At 43.5% G+C, this 22,480-nt stretch overlaps 1 protein-coding gene across 1 annotated transcript in view; it reads left to right on the top strand.

Moving 5' to 3' along the window:
* sema3b (sema domain, immunoglobulin domain (Ig), short basic domain, secreted, (semaphorin) 3B) overlaps window positions 1-22,480 on the top strand; it is an 80,593-nt gene that overhangs the window by 20,806 nt on the left and 37,307 nt on the right. The window lies entirely within an intron of this gene.

Raw genomic sequence — 22,480 nt, 5'->3', positions numbered from 1 at the left:
AATAGCGTATAGTGAATTTTACAAGGAGGCACACATGGTAGCATGCTAAAAGGCTAACAACAGGCTCACAGGCCCACAAGTGGAACAACATGCTAACCGGCTAGCATGCTGACAACATGCTAACTGGCTAATATGCCGACAAGTTGTCCAACAAGACATACATGGTAACAGGCTAACAGGATGACATTATTACTTTAAATGTATACATTTAAAATAACTGCAGATGCTTATTACGATCTATTTTTCATATAAAAGAAATGTATTTTCACAGAAAAAATTGTGTCTAGATCACTTCAAAAACACAATATATCACTGTGATTTTCATCTACATTACTGTAAAATAATTGTGGTATACTACTGTGAATTTACTGCAACTATTAGCCTGTATTTTACTTTGAAATTGCAGTAATACATCTTTCAGTGCAGACAGTCCATTTCCAATGGCTAGCGTTGTTAACTGCACCATCTAGTGAATACACAACATGCACAGGATTAACACTCCAAACATGTCATTTTGCCAGAAGCTGAATGTTGCACTTTTGTCAGTAGCAGCATTCCTTTCCTTCCCTGGAAAATGAATTCAGTTCAGGCAGAGCCCGTTGTGTAATTGCTCGTAATTCATCACTCTCCTGGGTCACATCTCACCGGGTTTAACTTCTCCAGAGAGGACAATACCTCGGATATCTTGTCACTTAAGGAAATGAAGTGAGCCAAAGCTGCCTTGGATTTGAAACCGATCCCATCTGTCATCTTCTTAAGTGTCTGCAAATCCAAATCTGTTGATCCTCCCTCGAGCAATTAAATTTCTATGCCGCAGTGACACAGGGACCATGATTTTGTCGCTGGTGTTTTTACAGTTGTAACTTTCTGAGGTCCAATTTGTAAAGGAGGTCGATCTCTGAGTCTCATTCCAAACTCGTAAAATACTGATGCTGTACGACCTAACCTGCAATCCCAAAGCATCGGCGTCGAACCGTTGATGGATGCTTGATTAATGCTGCTGCACCTGTTTGGCTCCATTCCCAAAAATAATGAAAACCCGTGAAAAAAAAACCTTGAAAGGTGCACATACACTGAAATATTGACCAGAGCTGAGAATACAAAGACTTCTTCTTACTTACCTCATGGTGAAATAATTATGATTGCTGATTACTTGACGGTTCGAAAGAGGACACAGCATTTCTACATATATATGTTGTGAAAAGCTTCATTCATATATCATAAATGTTCTCACACCGATTAGTAATATCGATGGAATTTAAAGTATTGTTTTCACCCTATAATACGAACCCGTTTCATTGTCACTTGTTGATATTGTGCTGAGGATCGACCACAGGAATATTAAGCAGAAGTATCAAAAGAATTCTTACCAGGGGTGTGTTCAGCACGAGAGGGATCACACACATTTCACAATGTGTTTCTACATTGTGGCACATTGTGGCCGCAAGTATCTACAGCTGACCTTCAGTTTGCTTACAAAGGCTCGCTCTCATTGTTCGCATTCCTCATGGGAACAAGGGGACAGTTGGGCCGTGTTCGCCTGTAGCTGTCCCGTTTGCTTTCAATAAGGAATCTTGATAATGTGGACTGTAAACTCGAGGACGGATGGAAACATTTTTATGTTTCCCTCTCAGAAGTTGGCTGCTGGTGTGAAGATTTAAACTGCTGACCTTAAAGAACTTCTCTAACCTTTTGACCCATTCCTTTGCCCTCCTTCTACTCTCTCTCTCTCTCTCTCTCTCTGCTATACATTATTACGACAGCTCTAGTCTCAATGGTACCACATCTCTTCGTCCGCGCTGCCTTGCTTTATGTTTGCCTGGAGGTCAGCAGTATGTTTCCTCATCCTTCCGTCGAGGCGCATGAGCCACAGCGAGACCGACCTGGCAGCCCTGAAGTGGTTAATTGGCTAATTAACTCCATGAAGCCCCAATCAAAGGGCCAATTAGCGTGGGACACATGCAGTTTGACACGGCCAATTAGTGGCAGTGTTCGGGCTGAACTCGTTAACTATGAACTCGTTAAGTGTGTTAATTAATTAGGCAGGGTGAATGTGGGGAGCAGCGTGGATGGTGAGACACTTTCGCCGCTCTGACTGACTGACGGCCCGCCGGAGAACCAGACGCTGAAGCCTCTGTGTTCTTGTATTTAGAGAGTAAAAACTGCAGAATGTGGGTTGAAGGCGACATATTATATAGCATATTTATCTTTGAGTCTTGTGTGTTAGCGGAAGAGAAACTGTTCCCAAAGTAGGACATTACGGGACTCATGTTCTATCTACTGTATGGGCATCCAAGAAGGCACTTTCACAGTGTTTGTTCAAAAATGGCACCACTGGGAGGGGATGCGAGTCAAAAAGGTGGCTCCCACAAGACTGAGATTTGACCTCTACAGTATTTTGTCAATAAGAAATAAATGATGAGATTGGAAATTAAAAAGACAGTGAAAAAACAGTGTGTCTGCATCTGTGTTCAGCTCATTAGTGTTAAGATGAGGTGGTCACCAAGCAGTCCAGCCATACCGGGTCATGTTTGGGTTTCTCCTGTCCGTGCTTGGTACTGAGTGTTTGGGATGAAAACACTCCATGGGTGTTCCTGTCGTCCAGGAACAAAAAGGAACATAAAACTTGTCAGATTAAATGCACACATGCACAAGAAATATGTGTGTGTGTAAATGTGGGTGCATCTTTGAGAAACCCTCATCACGATTTTCGCTTCTTTATCAGCTTGTTTCTTGTAGTTGGTGCTCTTATTGTTTTTGCATCCATCTCATCTTCCTCTTTCTAACCCCACGGTACAAACACTCTCTATAGATTCTTACTTGCAAGCAGAGAGAGTAAACTTTTGTTCCAAAAGGTGAAGCACGAGACGGGTTAAAAGCTGTCGTGGACCGCCTATAGATTTGCTGTTATACCGTTTATACCAGTTGGTGGAGGAAAGTAGGAATCCAGACATTTACAATATACAGTAAAATGTCACAGATCGTTACTGTAACTGATGTAATTATGTGACGTTCCAAGTGGGACTCTGGTATTTGGCGGCCTGAGAGTAGCAGGATGGCAGAGGGGTGAGGAGAGTCGTCAGGAGGAAAGAGAAAGAGGAGATGAAATGATTTACGAGCAGGCAGTATTATTCTTTCCTCAGTTGCTCCTCTGGCTCCTGCCGCTCTTTTACTCCACTGGTTTTATCATCCGTCCCTCTTCTCTCCGGGCTTCACGTCTTTGTCGTCTGCCCTCCTCGTCTATGGTGCGTGCGTTGTTTGACTAACCTAATTAACTGTGTCTGGCCTACAGCTCAGATTTTTGTTGAAAACACTCTCCGGCGAGTATTCATAGCGGTTCCATTATATCACCCAGTGGCCACTACAAAACAGGAATGCCGTAATGAAATTACAGAGAAAAGCAATGGCCAGTATTTATGACCACAGAGAGGAAATAATTACAGCATAGAGTATATTGTCCCGATCCAAGGCTGCGTGGCCTTCGACTTAAAGATGTGACAGTCTCGGGATATGATTGATTGCACCGATTCACCATAATTATGGAGCACTTACTGTGGAAACGGTGCAAGATCTACAGATGATTGACCTTGTTCTCGTGGCAGCCATTATTTTTGCCACAAACCTGGTGCTAGTTCTTACGAGCAGATCGTTGACACGTAAATTAATTATGTGTCGCTGGTTCTCCTCAAACCTCCCGCATGTAAGCAAGAAGTCATGTATTCAAACTCGCTTTCTTTCTAATCGCCAAACGGGGGCAGATCCACTGGTTGCAAAAACAAGTCTGATCATATGTGACCTTATGAGAAGATTAACCTACTTCTTACTTGGTTTTTGACTTAACCAGTAACCACTCTTGTAATGAGTTTATGGTCTCAGTCAAAAATGTGAAGTCTTCATTGGTATAGCATGATGCCCATTTAGTTATTGATGGGCCCATTTAGAGAAACAAGGCAGTAAAGCTGGTTATGCTTTGGGGCGTGGCAACCGTGTTCTCATGTTTGCAGTGCGATCCTATCAGGTTTCTCTCCCCACCAAGATGGCGATGGACAAAGTGCAAAAACTTGAGGCTTTAAAACAGTGGCCCACCAACCAACCTAATTTTCAGTGTAATTTCTGAAATGATCTTCGGATCATTGCCACATAAGTCCATGACTATAGTACTTCTTTCACAAGATAGTGGGTTAGCTAGCTCAATATACGTGGAAAAGTCATCATTAAAGTGTATGAATGACTTGACAAAGAATTAGAGCGATAAACTGAAAGGCTACAGAGTCAAAGCTCTCTTGTCTATTCTTTAGGCTGTGTGGACCTTGCATGCGAGCTTAAACTTCACATATAAAGCACTAACAGCTCAGCATATCTTCCACTCTCCATAGAACTCATTGTCTTAATATGATCTGATTTACTTGCCTTTTAAACACATGGCAGCGTAAGTGAAACCAGCGCTGAAGTCACAAAATCAGAGACCTACTTGAGCTGAATTACCGTGAAGTCTTTCCATCTCGTGATGATATCCGAGACAGATCTCTGTTGCAGGTGCGGCGTGTTTATCCAGCGTTGGACGGAGCGCAGAAACAACCGGGCTGTCATTGTGAGCAGATCTTGCGGCGTCTGATGTGTTTCCCATCCGAGGGATCAACTAGACGTGCTGGCAAGGAGGCTGCAGCTGGGGGAAATCCGTGGCAACGAGAAAGACAAAAATAATTAACCGCAATGGGTATGGGCTGCCTTCACAGTTAGTTTAATTTAGACTTATTTCATTTCATTTCTTTTTTTATTAACTTTTTTAGTGGAAAAGAAATGAGGAAGGAGGAGATAGAGGTCAGGAAGGATGGAAAGTTGATTAGTCAGGGCAGAGGAGAAACATGGAGGACAGAAGATGATGAGGAAAGGAAAAAATGAGAAAGACACGGAGGAAGGGAGTGGAGTAACTCGTGAAGAATAGGTGGAAAAAGGAAGATGAAATTGATGAGGAGGGTTTGGAGGAAAACAACAGGAAAGGAAGAAGAGGAGAAGGGAGGCAATCCCCTTCAGAGCTCCTGCGAATGGCATCATCCCTCTTGTGGTTGTGGATTGCTGCCAATCTCTACATGTGCCTCTGTGTGTGTGTGTGTGTGAGGAGGGCTTCTGTGACCAGTGCACAACTTATTCACAACTTCGCTCCCTAATTTTTTCCTCCAAACGAGGCCCTGACCACATACAGTATTCGCGATGCTGGAAGGCACCACCTATTTTACAGTCCGTCCTCAAGCACATGGCAGGAGATGCAGTTTGCCGCCGCGAGGCTCAGCTGACCGACGTGCTGTCAAGTTCACTGTGGTGAACGTGACAAATGTCTCCCATCGCGCATCTGTCTCGCATTAGGAATCCACCCATGGTGAGTTGTCTCTTGCTGCGGATTTAATGATGAGATGCAGGGAAAAAAATGGGTGAAACCATTGACATGCTAACATACTCCTTCACTCTTTTATAGAGTGCTCCGCCAGCCAAACCACTTGTTTCTGCTGGCCAACCAAATGTAAACGGTTAAACATCTATAAAAGTGGATACAGAGATACAAATCACGGAACAACTCGGTGACGAAAAAGGAAAAAACGAAGACCCGGGCCCTGAGCGAGTGAAATGAGCATGCATGCACCACAGCTCTGCTTTACACGAACAGTTTGTGGTCAAAGGGAGGAAGGAAGGAAGGACATCTACAGTGTGTCGGCTTATTATTCAAAATTTACAATTTTTCTTTCAACTCCTCTGGCCAAGCCTTGGTAAACCACAGGCAATGTTCTTCCAGTGTCCTCAAACCATCTGAATCCAACTCTTAGCTGGGGTTATACGAGGTTGCATGTAACACACACAAAAGCACACGTACAGTATGCACACGCACACACACACACACACAAACACACACACACACACACACACACACACACACACACACACACACACACACACACAAACACAAACACACACACTCCTGGTCATTGGAAACTCTGTGTGACAATGAAGGCCACTGACCCAAACATGCACACACTCATTTTATGGTAGAATAAGATTTGTGATACGGAGCTGTGTGCGAAAGCCCGAGTGGAACATTTTTAAATTGCCACCTCCGCACTTCTGCATATTAGTTATCAATGAAAACAGCTGAAATGGGAAATTAAAGAATCAACTTGCGGATCGCATTTCGTTCTCCGTGTGGTTACCTACGTCAGACGGCTTTGAGATGGTGTCCCACCAAACATTCTTAGAAACCTGTGTTGAATATTTTCTTTGGTGCCGTTTTACTTTACTTGAATTGCTTTAGTTCAAATCCTTCCTGAAACTCAGCTCAACAGTTTGAGGTTTTTGGACGGAGCGGAGGGAAGGAGGGAAAATTAAGGATCGCGCATTAGAAGTGATTTTAACGTGATAAATGGTGAGACAGAAGGGGAAAGTGAGGATAAAGATTAGTGAGGCAAACAGAGGAACACGCAGTGAGACAGCAGGAAGGACTGAGACGGTATCAGAGAGAGAATCCTGCTAACGATCTACAGATGTACGAGACGAGTCACACAGGCCTCGCTTCAGCTGCACACACACACACGCAGGGGGAAACTAACAAGTATTACTTCACTTTGCTTCTGAGCTCTAAAAGGTACTTCTGCATAACATCGTAAACCTGCAGTGAGAGACTTTTACGTGTTAATTAAAGTTTCATTCAAGCCCTTCACACAACGCTGATTAAGAAGCTGATCATCGGGACAAACACTTCTCTGTATCTCCATCATATCTAAGTTTCTGGAGCGACCTGTACCGATAGGTAGACTTGAGGGGGGCTGAATGTAGTAGACAGTGTTTGCGCAGTAACTCCCAACACCAGAAGAGGAAGACAGAATTCTCACACTAAAGGTTTAAGTTACTTACTGAGTTACTGACATAAAAATCAGTTAATTCCACCAATTTTATACATTAAAGTGTGTTTACAGGTCTCGGGGAGTACAAGTGCATACGCCGAAAAAGTAGTATAAAGTTTTCTGTGGCTCCAGAGAACACGAATGTAGTCTGATAAGCTTCCCTGCAGTGATGTCACTTAGTAGCTACGTTGCACTGTGGGTAATGTAGGCTTTTGAATTAGTGTAATACTTTGAAATGAAAAAACGGCGATATCTCTGGTTCTGCTGTGTCATTTTGGCTTTTTTTAAACCGTCCAACAGTCATATAGGAATGCAACGTGGAGTGCTTTTCAAAGTCGCCACATTACCCACAATGCAACTGAGCCAGGGAGTGACATCACCCACAATGCACCGTAATCTGTAGAATTGGTGGAGTTGCCCTTTAATGATAATCCCTCTGGGTTTCAAAGCTGTGCATGATTCCCAACATGACCTTTTATGCAGTCATTAAGATATCAAATAACAGAGATACGGATTCCTCTTCACACACACACACACACACACACACACACACACACACACACACACACACACACACATCTCTCTAAGCAAAACCCAAGACAGGACCTTAAATTATGGTAAACCTTGTGGAGAGCAAGTTTTTGTCCTGTGATGGAAGTCGATCTCCACAATGTGATTAATCACCCACACACATATACTGTATGGACTTTTAAAAGGGTTTGTATAAAAGAAAGAGTTCCCTCTTTGGCAGAATCTGGTGCATTACCTCAATCTGAACCTAAACTTCAAAACACTGTGCAAAATGAAAAAAAAGAAGTCTCTATCTCCGTCTTTGATGTTACGTCAGTCAAATCGTTTGCCTCTGTTTTGGGGGAGATACAGTTTGTTAGCAGATTCAGCCAACACGGCAATTCCTATTTAAGTAATAACACATGTAGAGACGGACTATACTGTTGTCTCTTCTTTTCACTGGAGCGGGGTGTGCTGCGGTCACAGGAGGGAGGCTGCAGGCTATGTATTTAATGTGTTTGGGAGTAGTCGCGTTAGCCAAGCCTGGCTGCGGAGTCTTGGCGTTAGTGGACTTGTGGTTTCATTTACACAGTGAGAGGGATCGTGGTGCCCATTTATCTGCTGTATGAGGCAGATCAGCACTGCTGGAAGGCCTCTTGATTAATCACAGTCTGTGGTTGAAACCAGGTGTCCATCTGAGGGAGCGGTGACGCATCCTTGTATTACTTTGAAAATTAAGGGATAAGTGAATGAGATTTAAAGGGAAGACCATTTAAAAGATCCAGGTTTTCATTAAAACTTCTTTTAGTTCCTATTAAAAAGTGTTGACAGGAGGTTTTGCAGATTGTCCAACAGAGATGTGACACTGGTTCTGGTGGGAGATTTCACTCAAGTTTGGTATTTAACACTTCCCTGATTTTGTCCTCTGACACAAGCCTGCGCACAAGATGGCACCGAGATCAAGACCGCTAGATTTCATACTTTCTGGTAACAGTTCTGCTGCAGCTGCTGGATAAGTAAAAGCCTCTGCGCGAGTTCTGAGAGATGGTACAGATAATACGGACCAGCGACCCACAAGTTCCACATGTTTGCACTGCGGAGGGCAAAACCAAGGCACAAACCTAGAGCCATAAAACTGAGTAATTCATCTTTTTTAAGAGCCTAAAGCAAAAAAGAGAACAGTGTGCGTTTGTGTGTGCGACTTAGATGATGTTTATAGAGCATTAGCTGGATCGGTGAGCGTGTCGGCGCTGCCTTCAGGGTTCATTGTGACCCGTCCCCATTTGGATGTACCGTCCTTGTTGATCAGTGCTAGCTGCTGATCACTGTCTTGTACGACTTCTTGTGTTTAAGTTTGCCTTCTTCCCTCTGTGGATTGCAGCATTTTTTCATTTCCAAGCTTCCAGGCCCGAGATGTTGCCTAATGATTTGGATTACTGCTCATACTGTAAGATCCAGTGAGTGATGGTTTTCAATGCGCCGTAAATAACGACCTAAACCACTTGGTGAGAGTGTGGGAAGTAATCAAAACAAGATCATTCAGCGGATTAGACAGGATTTGTCTCTGCTGTCATGTCACATTTGAGGGAAGATATGAATTAATTAAGTTATTTCAAATGGACAGTTCAGCCATGAATCAAAAATACATATTTTTATTCTCACGTGTAGCGCTGTTTATGTAGAAATATGGTGCCGATCAGCTGCAATTTAAACATCCATCTCATTTCTCCTCTGAACTTTTCCCTCCTTCATCCTCCCCTCTATACCTTCCTCCCTTCCTCCTCTCTCTTTAGCCTTTCATGCAAGCTCAGAGTTTAAACAGCTTTGTTTTTTTCCCCTTGACACGTTGGCTCCAAGAAGAGGGGAGGAGCGGAGTGGAGGGAGGGAGAGCAGGAAAGTAAGGGTGGAAGGAGAAGACGAGCTGAGCCAAAACAGAGGGAAATGACAGTTTGTTTGGTCAGGACAGCCTATTACTTAGAGCACTCTAATCTTCCCTCTCTTGGCCGACTACCTGTGACCTCAAACAAGATGGATGGAGTGGGCCTGGAGGCCGAGGCTGCGGTGTATAAATGGTTTCATTATATTTGTATATTTGACCCAGTTTAGCGCCATAAATAGAATAAACTACCAGGTTTTGCTCGAAATAGGCCCAGTGCAAATTTCCATAAATTTTGGTCCGAAAATAGGCGACACACGAGCGAGCGAACGGGGCAGCAACTGTGGAATAAAACACAGTCAGCATTTAAAGTGAGGCAACGGATTAATCAGAAGCACCGGGACATATTTCAACATTTTTATAGAAGCTCCAAATTTGCTGTGTGATGCTTTCATACCGCCTCCTGTCTGCCAGCTGTGACTGGACATCTTGAGTTGATGTGCTTGTTCGAACCAAAGCGGAGCAGGTTTTTCTATATTTAGCCGGGGCTGGCGTCAGATGAAACTGAAAGTTGTTGCATATTTCTTCAAGTATATAAGTTCCAGATTTTGCCTGAGTGTGTGTCTGCCTGTGTTTGTTCTCTGTGATCTTTTGGGGGCTGCCGTGTTAAATAACAGCTGTTGCCTCCGTGATAACAAGGTGATTTCCCAACCTGAAATCACACCTTGTGTCATCTACTGTAGGTGTGTGTGTCGGTGTGTGACTCTCTTTTTGCCCCGCTTTGTGTCTGGAATGAATGTGGGCTCGCGTTGTTCTTCAAAAGCTTTGAAGCCGTTCAGCTGAGCGCTGTTGTTAGAAAGCCTTTGTTCTCCAATCAGGATTTGTAAAAAGGTCTTTAAATTTTAGTGGCATTAAAATCTGAAACATGTTGAACTTTCGTTTCGGGGGACCAAATTCGCATCATGACTTGCAGTAAATTTCCCGCTGTTCCTGTGAGACTCAGGATTTTGCCCTTCTGCGGATCAACGAAAAAGTCATAATCAACTCACTGTCAATGCCGAATATAACGAGTCCTGGGTACTAACATTAAAACAAACAATAAAACGACAAGACAGTTAACAACATAGAAGAGTTAGTACGGTCTGCTCCTGTTCTAATGTCCAGATTTCAGTTTAGTTCAGCTCTTGACTGCAGCATTTAGGATTTTTAGCGAGCTTTGGTTTGATTTGTTGTAGGGTGATCGTCTCATCCTCACACGTAAACAACTGAATAGTTCTAGTGAAACGACATATACTGTACTGGGCATGTTCAGCTTCCCCTGAACCTGCTGGTCCAGATGCGGAGTGACCAGTAGTGGCTCCCGGAGGGGAGGAGGGTGGACAGTCTGTGGTTGGAGTGAGAACAGTCCTTGACGATGCTACGCATCTTTCGCAGACATCGCTTTCTCTGGAGAGCCTCGATGGAGGGGAGTGAGGTACAGGTGATGCGGTGTCAGTATGGGTTGTTATAAGCTGTGTTCACATTCAATGTATATGATAGTTTTGCTGACAAGGATGGCGTGCAAGATTAAGGGCTGATTTATGGTTGCATGTAGCCTCTGCTGTATCCTAGGTAAGTAGACTATGGCGTAGTGAGCATTTAGGCATGTGCGCTGGCATATCTGCATTGCTGGCGGTGGTGAACAGACCACTTCGGCTGGCAGCTGTGTCTCTGGGCTAAGCAGAGTGGACAGGCAAAGCGTGAGGGTCTCTGTTTCATCTGCTTATGGAGGGGCAGCACGCACTTCATTTAACCAGCCTGTCCGCTCTCTGAAGCCCAGAGACACTTTGGCAGCATAGAGCTGCATCTAGCCAGTCAGGAGCCACTGCAGCAGCCAAAGAGTGGGTGTGTTTACTTGGGGAAAAAACAACAACTAAGGTCTCAATTCCCCATATTACCACCGGCACTAAGGTAAATGGGATCCTACCAAGCAAACCAATCGCTGTCGGCGCTTTCAGAGTCACTACGTCAAGCAGTTACATTTCTAAGGAGGTGCACGTCAGGCTACAGCGTAGGCCATGCATCTGTTCATGGCGTAGATTCAACTTAGAATCATAAATCAAGCTTTCGTTTGAGTTTGAACAAGCCAGTCAGGGCTCATGTCTCTGCTCTGTAGGTTGGTTATCATTGTGGTTGTAGGTGGATCAGGGATGGATAGCTCCATAGCCTTTATATGGAGATAGTACTTCCTCACAGCACAATGACAGAGGAGTTAGCAGTGACAGTCCAGAGGGAGGGAGGTGGATATCTGAAACTGAAACAACACAGGGACAAAGATCTGCCCCAAATGAAAAGGAAAATGATGGTGGAAAGAATGTGTGTGGCCACCGTGGTTTTCTTTATATCCCGTCTTCTTCTGCCCTCTTCTCATCATCGAATCATTTTAAGTTTATGAGATTTCCTGTTCCAGTCCTTTATCATCCTCCCTGTGCCTCGCCTCCACTGAAGACTTTATCAGGTGCCTTATGGGTGGCCTCAATGGAAAACCTTTTAACATAGCAGCGTCTGTAACTTGTTCTATCCAGAGATACTGCATACAAGGAGATGAAGCCGCACATTAATGGTCTTACAACTGCTACATATCCATCCATCCATCCACTCATCCATCCCTGCTCCTCTCCTGGGTATTCACTCATTCATTCACCCTTTTTATGCTCCCCCTCTAGCTGTCTTCAATTACCAGTTAACGGTGGGGATTTCTCGCCCGCCAGACACAGACAGCGCTCAATACACTTAAGAAATAATGTGTGTGTGTGTGTGTGTGCCGGAGGTGAGTGTTTGTTTGTGAGCAGCTGTTGACAGCCCGAATTTTAAAAGTGAAATCACAGTTATGGCAAAGCTGAAAGTACTTCAACCACTGGTGTAATCCGCTGTAGCAGTTATGATCACAGGCTGTGCGTTTGATGAACGTTTGCAGGATAAACGTGTGTGTGTGTGTGTGTGTGTGCGCACATGTGTGTTGTCGCTCTCCGTGTCTGGCTGAGAGGAGCGAGCAGCTGCATATTTTGCATGCCTCACTTTGGGAAAGTGATTGTAAGTGAGGGTTGACATGGTCTGTACTTACAGGTTTGGCTGATGGCGTGTTGTGTACGAGGGGTTCAGAATAGGCAGTCATTTCTTCTCACCAGAGTGATAAATCTCTCCGGCTTCGTTATGACACAACTGAAAGGACTTGAAATTGAACATTTTGATGGAAGTTTGTACTTTATCACTCATTTGTTAATGTGTTAGTAAAACACTGAGGCAGATTGCAAAATATACGAGGTAGATGCCCTGACTGGAGGAATTTAACGGATGCACAACAGGATGGCTCTTGATGAAGAGGCTCCATTGAAAGCCATTGCCTTTATGACATGGTTTTGGAAGTTTATAAAAATTCATTATCTTCTGTTATTAGCTATAAGACAAGACTGTCCGTATTAACAGTTTTCTCTAACCTCCTTCAAAACAAGTATCTAGGAAGCTGGGATGGTATTCAGAGGACACTTTATCACATCTTCTCCGCAGGGAGGGCACCTTAGAGGCCTCTCTATCACGTTTTATCTACCATAGGGGCACCCAAAGGGGCGCTTTGCTGAGTGTTTTGAACATGGGGGCACCAGGGAGGCGATTGACCCCCTGTGCCCCCTCCCTGAGTCCACCAGTGCCAGGAAGAGTCTCCTTCATTGGTTTGACAGGTTTAGACATTATCTGACCTTTTCCTGCACCTGACTTGGTTTTAAGGCCTGACACTGATTGGCTATAATGTGAAAGATGCATTTGAATCAGACTAATGAACACGTGTTGGTGTTGGTCAGTATAGCGTGATTTGCATTTTTTTTCTTTGAGTGGTTGCAAAAGCTCAAGGCTTCATTAAATCACCTCCTGCACTTGCACTGCCCTTTTCTCTTTTCATCGAGCTTCATTCAGCAACTCTTTCTGGGAGATTTACCTCACCAGGAGGATTATTTCAGCCTCCATAGCAGCTTAGTCCCGAAGAAATTTTATGTACTCTGAATCCACACATTTCTGCAACGCTTATACCATGCATGACAGGTTTTAGCTGAAAGGCTAAAGGTAACAAATATAGTCAAAACTGGGTTTAAATAAATAATAAATTTTCATATATTGTGACTTAAAGGTCGACCCGCTGTGTTAGCACTGCCCCATATAGTTTCATACAGTGTGCACATAAAGTGTATGTGTGTAAGTACATTCACCTGTGTGTGTGTGTGTGTGTGTGTGTGTGTGTCTCAGAACCACTAATGTTCTCAAGAAAACTGCTCATTGCTGAGCTTGTCTCAGATTTACCCCAGGGGTGTATATGCACACTCACACACTAATAACTGCACAATCTAGTGTCTCAATAACCCCTTGGGCAATGTGTGCCTCTGCGATTGTGTGTGTGTGTGTGCGTGTGTGCGCACATTATTAATCCGTACTGGTGCTGAGAGCAGCCTGTCTGGTTGGATCAGTGCCCATCAGGATCAGGAATCATTTCGTTGGGTCTGCTCACCGCTATCACATCTCAGGCCTTAATGAGGCAGCACAGCAGCACTGCAGAGTCCATGCGTGTGTGTGCGTGCGTGTGTGTGCCATCATATGCACCCCGTGCCTTATCTGCCGGCTTTTCAGCAAAAAAATGTCTTTCCAAATCCAAACGTTTTAATGACAGCCTGGATTTTGAAATTTTGTCTTTAAAATCATTAGAATAAGAAAATGTTTTTCAGTTTATAAACTGAAAGACATTTTCTAATGATTAGAATAAGAATCACTTTTCAGATCCTTTAATCGATCACACCCACTCTTTCTCCTGAATCTAGTACAGAATCTTTGTCATTTGAGGAAATGTTGAGCCAGAACACAGATATTCCGTATAACTATCAAATTTCAATGTTTAAGAATTTAAATGAGTGCTGGAATGAGAATTTGCTTACTAACTCTGCATCCTATTTAACACATCACTGAAGAATATGTTCAACACTAATCACATCTCAAGATTTGGCGATATAGGTCATATTTTAAGGTAATATATTGTCCTGAGCTGTTATCTGGGTAGCCCGGTATCCATAAAACTAGCTAATGAACATGTACAAAAATCAAGCAGTCACAGTAATTGCAGAGAGCTTTGTTAGGCTCCAAAACTACATTTTATATTTTTGAGAAGATGGTACGTTGTATAACATGTACAACATAAGTTCAAAATGTCAAGGAATTAAGTCAAAAACTGACTTAGAGGCATATGGAAACTTTATAGGGTGGGGTACCTGGAATTCAGCACTAGTAACCTTTTTTGTATTTATTCATTCTTTTAAGAAACATGTAATTTCAGTCAAAAAATTAGTTCCAACTTTTAAATTTTAACACTGGGTATTCAGAACACTGTTAATTTATTAAGAACATTTTGTACACTGCACACAATAAAACCCAGATCCCTGTGCCTCCCCACACACCTGGGCAGTGATGGGTAACGCTGGTAAAAATGTTAAGCTAACGTCAGTGGAAGAAGCCCCGTTATCTCATACAACAACTTATCAAACTGAAGTTGCTGATGACTTACTCAAAGTCGTGTGGTCCCTGGAAGGTTTGCACTATCTGCGCTAGCTGCCGGCATGCTAACGTTAGCTGCGACTGCTGTTACGTTGCTTTTCAAACACAGTACTCTCTTCAGCTTTTGGATATATTATGTGTTAATGAGGTGTTTCCTCAGCAGGTTAGTTATGTGTTGTCCTGGCCAGCACACTTTTGGGTTGCCATGCCCTTCTTCACTGTGACTTAAACAAGCTGGAGGAGTGAGGTAGTCTCACGCTATTGAAGTATGATTTACTGTGAATCAGTAGTTACTGATAGTAGTAGCCTATCAATGTAATTCTGAGTTCGGTACCCGAACGTAGAGATGATGTATGTGTGGGCCCCTTAAAGACTGCAGGTTTGACTGTGCTGTCTGTGTGCGGGCTGAGGTTTAAAGCTGCATTCTTTTACAAGGTGATTTCCCAGGTTTTTGTCTTTCATCAGTCCTCACTGTGATCTGTGCTGAATTCTGTCAGAAATGGCCGCAGAGCACCACCAGCTGAGGTTTGATTAAAGTGAAGCTCGGGATTACAGGGCCCTTTGCAATACTTCTGTCTCGAAAACCAGCCTCTGCCTGCCCGCTCCAACGCACGTCCATATATGACAAAAAATGAAATAATATTTCTACATAAATGTGATGAGAAATTTAGGTCACTTTAGTTCGGATGGTCCTTCCTGATTTATAAACCTGATCACTTTTTCTTTTCCCACATCTGGTGGAAAAAAGGCCTTCACTGGTGATCACTCAGCTAAACATAATAGTGGTGGGAACTAGTGCGGCAGTGGGCATTCCACCGTCAAACACTGCTCATTGCGAGTGTGTGTGTGTGTGTGTGTGTTTATATGTGTGTGTGTGTGTGGAAGAGACAAAGCCATGGTCATGCAAGGTGCTGTAATCCACTCAGTGACCTTCAGAACCTGCTCCGAGGTGTGTGTGAAAATGTGTCACTAAAACCATGCTTGTGCTCGGAGGTGGTCTCATCCACCCGCTGACCCTCCCGGGCCAGATGGTGTGTGACTGCGTGCCTGCGAGTGTGTGTTCCCCACCTCTGAGCCTCCTGGCACCGCAGCTAGTCCCCTCACCCACCCACACAAACTGCCCTCCTGACACGCCGAACCACGACCCCCCCCCCCCCCCCCCCCCCCCCCCCCCCCCAGCCTCCATCCTTCAGTTGGGTGTGATCACATCAAAGTGAAACAGGGAGGATTACGGGTTCCTGTGCCCCCAGGGTTCACCTCTCTCCCTCTCTCTGTGACTGTAACGCTCTTTCTCTCTTTTACGTTCCTGCCACTCTCTGCTGGGGCCCCAATAATCCCTGTGGTGTCAGGAGGTCAGGGGACAATCTCATGGATGACCCCTCAGGATACATATTGTACAGCTGGATATTGAACGCAAGCTAGCTGAGCGTGAATGCAGAGACTAGTCAAGACTAGACTTTTTCACTCCTTTCTGTCATTTTTCATTTCCATGTTTCCTAACTTTCTATACTCATTTTCAATCTACCTTTCATCCGTATTATTCCGGACTCTTTTTTTTTCTTCATTAACAATGCTAACCAGCTAACCAGGGTCGTAGGACCACTGGCTCCATGGCTAACAGAGCGATGAGCTAACAGCCATGGATAACTAGCAATAAGCAGCAGTTCTATCTATCTATCTATCTATCTATCTATCTATCTATCTATCTATCTATCTGTCCATCCTCCGTCCGTCCGTCCGTCCATCCATCTATCTCTAATGCTGCCCTTCGAACCCAATAGTAGAGCTTCATCTATGAGTCTTTTTCTTCTTTTGCTGTGGAGCCGACATAATATCTCCCTTCTTTGAATTTCTGGAATTGGATTTGATCACAACAGCAACTGTAGGCGCTCCGGAGAATTTGGGTCAGCCCGAGTGAACAAATGGCACTTCACCATAAACCCCCACAAAACACCAATTTTGTGTTTGCCAATCTAAACTCCATCATGTGTGTTCAACTCCTGGCCCAATACTGTGGATGCTAGACAAATTAACTTCAAACGCTCACACACACACACACACGCACACACACACACACACACACGCACACACACACACACAGTACATGAGACACGAATGTGGTTACAGCTGGCAGAACGGGCTCCATAGTTACAATGGTGCTAATGATCCACTTAGTACTGGCATTTGTTTTATGTCAGGTCGGTGTGCAGCACCAACAAAGCCCTCAAAACCCACTTAGAAATAGGAAAAAGTTTCTTCTCGATGGTATTTCATGCTGTTAATTTTACAGGCATGGCAGCTAGGCACGGACAGTTCTGCATCTGTCGAGCAAATGTTTGTGACGCCACACTTGCAGTGTTGTTGGCATGAATGTCGGCAGTTGTCACTCCTAACTCACCGTCAATCTAATTTTACTGCCGCGGTTCGCCTGCTGTCGATAGATGCCATTTGAATCCATTGTTCCACCCTTGCTTTTGAAGAATTTGTCAAAATTGGCATCAGAAGCATGTTTCCAACACAGCCGGCTTGTCCCGGAGGAAGGGGCATCACCAGGAGGAAGCAGCGGGCTCCCACAAGTGCTGTATGCTGCCTCCTGAATTAGTTTGTCGACCATGTACTCATCCATGATGAGGTACGGCAAGTCTTACAGATTTCATCGAGCACAGTCAGGTCTTCAAATCGCAAAACTCATTGCATGCTGGCTACTGATTTCTCTGTAACACATCTTCTTTAGGAAGGAGATGCACAATCATCCTACTTGTCTTCCATCCAATGACCATCACACACAATCACTGGCCACGTTTTTTCCAAGAAGGTGGCCCCTAAAAAATTGGACCCAGGTACAATGTCAGACAGCACAGAATGGAGCTCGAGGCTGTTGAACCTTGCGGCCTCACGCCAAATCACGTCTTAAAGTGTTGAAATCACTATTTGAATCCAATATTTTGCTCAGAGACTCTCTTCCAACAACAACACGCTGCTCTCCACAGCACTTATGTTAATAGGTGCAGTTTTTAAAGTCAATACGGTGTCATTAACTTCAATGAAGCGTGTCCTCCCAACACTGAGGCACTTGTATTATCCTTTTATTCCGGCTGTTTTGTTTAACCATGCCGTCAAAGTGATTCATTGCTGCATTAATATTAGTATAATGTGCCCTCACAGTTGGAATACCTAATGCTAAATACCTGGTAGACCTATTCTGGGGTCTGGCTCTCTGACCCTTCTGGCCCAGTCTGACTGCATATTTCTATTTAGCAGCAGACGTCAAGGGTAGCTGGCAGCTGTCACTGTGCAGCTACACTCGGGTTAGTGTTACTGTATCTGCTGAGGAGGTTTTAACAGTTTCAGAATGTTTGTATATCCTCTAGAATCTGTATGAGCTATAGAAGCACGTTTATGTAATGCAATAAACAGGAATGTTTCTGCAGCAGTGACGTAATCCAGCAGGAGAACATGTTTCTTTGATGGTGCTGGTGTATGATGTTGTGCATTATGCATACTGAGCATTATATAACACACGGTTAAGATAATCATCTTAAGAGAACAACGGTCCTTTCAATAGTCTATATGTTATGAGCTTGGCTGATGTTTATAATCTGCTCTTTTTTCAATTTGTTTGATATTTTGATGTTTCCTATTCATTAAATCAGTCTTTCTTAAACGTTTCCCACTCTGTACTACCACCTCAGAAAACATCAGGCTCGTCAGGTACCATCATTATGACAACATTAAGATACAGCAGTAGGCCTTCTCTGTTTAGTGTACTCGTTTGTGCTGATGGGCTGCTTACGTTAGCAGGTTCTGTGTCACTTCAGCGCCGCTACTGAGGTGCCCACTAGCACTTGTGCTCAGTTCTCTGTTGTCAACTTCCATTTCAACAGGGCTACACAATTAACTCCTCTTCTCTTCCGCATTTCTCCTCCAAATAGTTCCCATTTTGAGCCACATTTGGAGCAGTTTGTCTCTCTGCTTACCGTCTTGCCATCAGTTTAACTCATAACCAATCACGAATGATGTATACGTGCTAGTCGTGTTTGAGTGTGACTACGTAGCTGGCTGAAACAAAGATATTTGAGCAAAGACTTTAAGTATTCTTCATTGAATTTTGACAGCAATTACAGTTATTAGTTCCTGCTTGTTTGATTGCACAATGTAAAACACAAGCCACAAACCAATATTCCAATCTCTTTATGAAAGCTGTCAGGTCTGACTTTGGGACTGAATGCAACCCTATAATGTATAAAATAATAAATAAAATATATAACTGGTGTAATGTATGCCTCAAGCTAATCTGCTAAATCAGCCAGTTCTCTCTCCAAACTCATCATATAGAGCTGCCTGGTCACTGGCCCTTAACATTAACGTTTGACCCTGGAGGAACCCCTCTAGCACCACTTATCGAACAGCCCTCTAGTAAAGTAGTATAGTGAGAGTAAGAGCGAGCAAGTCTGAGTCTGGTGGCTGTTGAAGTGGTTGGGTTAGTCATTCACAGGACTTTCTGTCTGGAGACCAGAGTTTGTAGGCAATGTAAGTAAGTGAGCTGACATAACTGACATGTTGTTACATGAGTGTTGTTACGTACATTATGTGACTTACATGACATGAGTTAGGGGATGTGACTCAAGACGTAATTCATGTTAGTTATTTTACCCCAAAGTATGACCTTTTCAAAACACTAACCTAGAAGTTTATTTTGCCTAACCCTAAATCTATCCGAATATTTTTTTTTTTTGCCTTTACCCGACAAAACTGCGACCGCTTGAAAACGTTCATAACATTTCATAAGTCAAAATATGTGCGAGCTGTCAGCGTTCTTTACTTTAAAAGTCTAGCCAAGTGGTGTATGTTGTGTACTGTTGCTAACTTTACCATGAAGCCTTTATTTTGAAAGTCTCACTGGACATGGCATATAAAGTTTTAGTGCTGACTTGACCACGGAGCCCTTTGCATGTAAAACTCAAACATCAACCCAAGAAAGTTAGATAGGTTATATTAATGAATGAAAATATAATATATAATACGTTAAATATTTACAGATTTCTGCTTTTATCTTTTCTATTCTTTATCTATTCTTGGAATACCTGAATAATTGAATAATAAATAGACCCAAAAGACCACAGGAGGAGACGTGGGAGACACCAGTCTGATTGTGGTCCAACCGCAATCTAAAGATCATTTCGCTTCATTGACTCGCAATAAAACAAAGATTCACTAAGACGCTATTAGGAAACTGAGCTCTCATCTGTTTCAAAAGCACAGAGGCTTTACGCTGAGACAAAAGCCTTTGTCAGGATCACAGTGCTCACTCTGCAGCCTGTAGAGACATCAGACTGGTTTATGACAGACAGGTCAGCGGGGGGCGGCCAGTCGGCAAAAAAACTACTGCACAAGCACACACACAAACACACACACACACAAACACACGCACACGCACACACACACGCATTCTCTTACATAGCTTTAATTGTGCACATGCCCATCTGCATCAAAGTGCTTAAAGCACTGAAAGCAAGTGTGCATTGTGTGTGAGAATGCAGGCAAACTTGAAAACAACACACACATACTGCAGTGAAACCCCTAATGTGTGACCCACGACCTCTCTGTATAGGGGAACCTGCCCCTACTGGGTTTGTTGGTGAGTGTGTGCGTGTTGGGTTGCCTAGGCACAGCACTGCAAATATCACTGGAATGAAGACTATAGAAAGACGGGCAATTGGGGAAAAGATGGACACACACACAGGATAAATTTGTGAGTGTATCACTGTCACTAAGATTTTGGCAGTGCTACAGAACTGACTGTAATGTGCTGGAAAATTTCCAAATGTTGGTATTTGGTCCATATACAGTCTCTGGTGTCACAGCCCATGTGGCCTGCAAAGCCCTGCGCTGGTGGTTGGCACTAGGGATGGGTGATTTGTCATAAAAAGTAGTTTTTTTTGCGGTGACAGTGTTATATCACGATATTTCAGATCATAATTTTGCTCCAGCGTGCTACAATAGATGGAAAATTGCAAAACATACAGCTTTAAAGGTTGAACTCGCTGGTAATCCATCCTTGAGTTCGAGTTTGAAAGCGCATCTCACTTTTTATGTTGCTGGCTCTCGTTAAGTAAATCAGTCTGACATAAAATGGTAAACAGAGTTTCACAGTTGCTGTGGTGACTCATCGACTGCACTTTCACTGATGGCTGAAGTCGATGAAGACGTTTGTGTTGGTTCTTGGAGACAACAGCGAAGAAAGTGGCTTACTTTGACATGTTTGTGTTACCAAAGGCAGCGTCAGAAAGCAGTAGTTACTGGATGCAACTTTAGTTTAATCGTGGCAGAACGTGCCACCTGTGACGGTGATGAAACTACCTCAGTAGCACTATTGGAGACGTTTTGTCCGTCCTCTCATGTATTTTAATGTTATTTTCCATCCACACCATGTGTTAGGAGCATACTGAGTATATAATGAACAGTAGAGAAGAGGATTATGCTGCAGAACGTGTTGAATAGATGCTTTGATACTTTTGGTGCCTCGTGAAAATTTGTCATGGAATTAATACTCTGTGACTGACTGTGTTGAGCCGAGCGACAGCAAATGCTCTCTGTGAAAAAAAAAAAGTTTAAAGAAGGGAATTAAAACACAAACAGCTCTAACTTAAAGTCCAACCACATGAGAATCTCTGAGAAAAACTTCTTGAAACTTTGTATCGCTTTTCGCTCCTTTCTTGCCTTTCATAACGTACGTTCATGTTGTCAGAGGCTGACATGGCCATGAATAGCTGACCCACACTTCAACTTTGATATATGCAGAGGATGATGTAAACCCTCATATGTTATAAATGCCAGTTACTGTGTTTACATCATCTTATCAGCCTACAAGCTGTCCGCACCAGCATCTAGTCGCAATCTGGATATCTCTCTTTCTCTCTCTGTTTTTGTTTGTTGTGATTTCTATCCAGACTGCTCCATTATCCAGAGTCTTTAGGGGCAAGTCATGAGTTGGAGTAAGTGTCAAGTCTCGCCTCAAGTCGAGTCACATCACCCAGCGGCTGCAGGTCTCAAACTTTGTTTTTGTGGCTTGACGCCTCTATGGCGCAACAACAGCAATCTTGAAATGAAATGGACCCATGGGATAATAACCAGAAAGCAGAAGCCATTGTGCGAACATCTTCACAGATATGTTGAATCAAGCTGTTGTTTTGAGCCGACAAAACCGAGGACAACAGCGGGGCGGGGAAAGGTGGACGCTGCGTTTGTAACACTGACGCTCGGTGCTTACACACACTCAGAGCTGATGGACGGTGTTCCACAGATGTTGAACTTTTGATGTGAAGATGGCGATCACATTGTCATCGCCATCTCGTTGCTGCTGTTTACATTCCCCCCGATGCAAATTAAAAAGTTGCCCTGCGTGTTCATGTTTAAAAATGACTGTAAATATCATTTTCGGATGTTTATGCAGTATGAAGAACCTTCATGTCGTCATGCGACCCCTTAGTCGTACAATGACCAATAAATTATCTTGTACCTTGTACATTTCATATTTAAGTATTACGGTTAATATTGAAATTGGTATATGGTGACAGCCCGAATGCAGATTTAGGTGGATTTTTCAGTTCCTTGCTTCATGTATGTCAGCATTGCT

Source organism: Sparus aurata, chromosome 7 (assembly GCF_900880675.1).
Source record: "Sparus aurata chromosome 7, fSpaAur1.1, whole genome shotgun sequence".
In the NCBI taxonomy this organism is placed as follows: Eukaryota; Metazoa; Chordata; class Actinopteri; order Spariformes; family Sparidae; genus Sparus; species Sparus aurata.
This window is presented reverse-complemented; position numbering and strand designations above follow the sequence as displayed.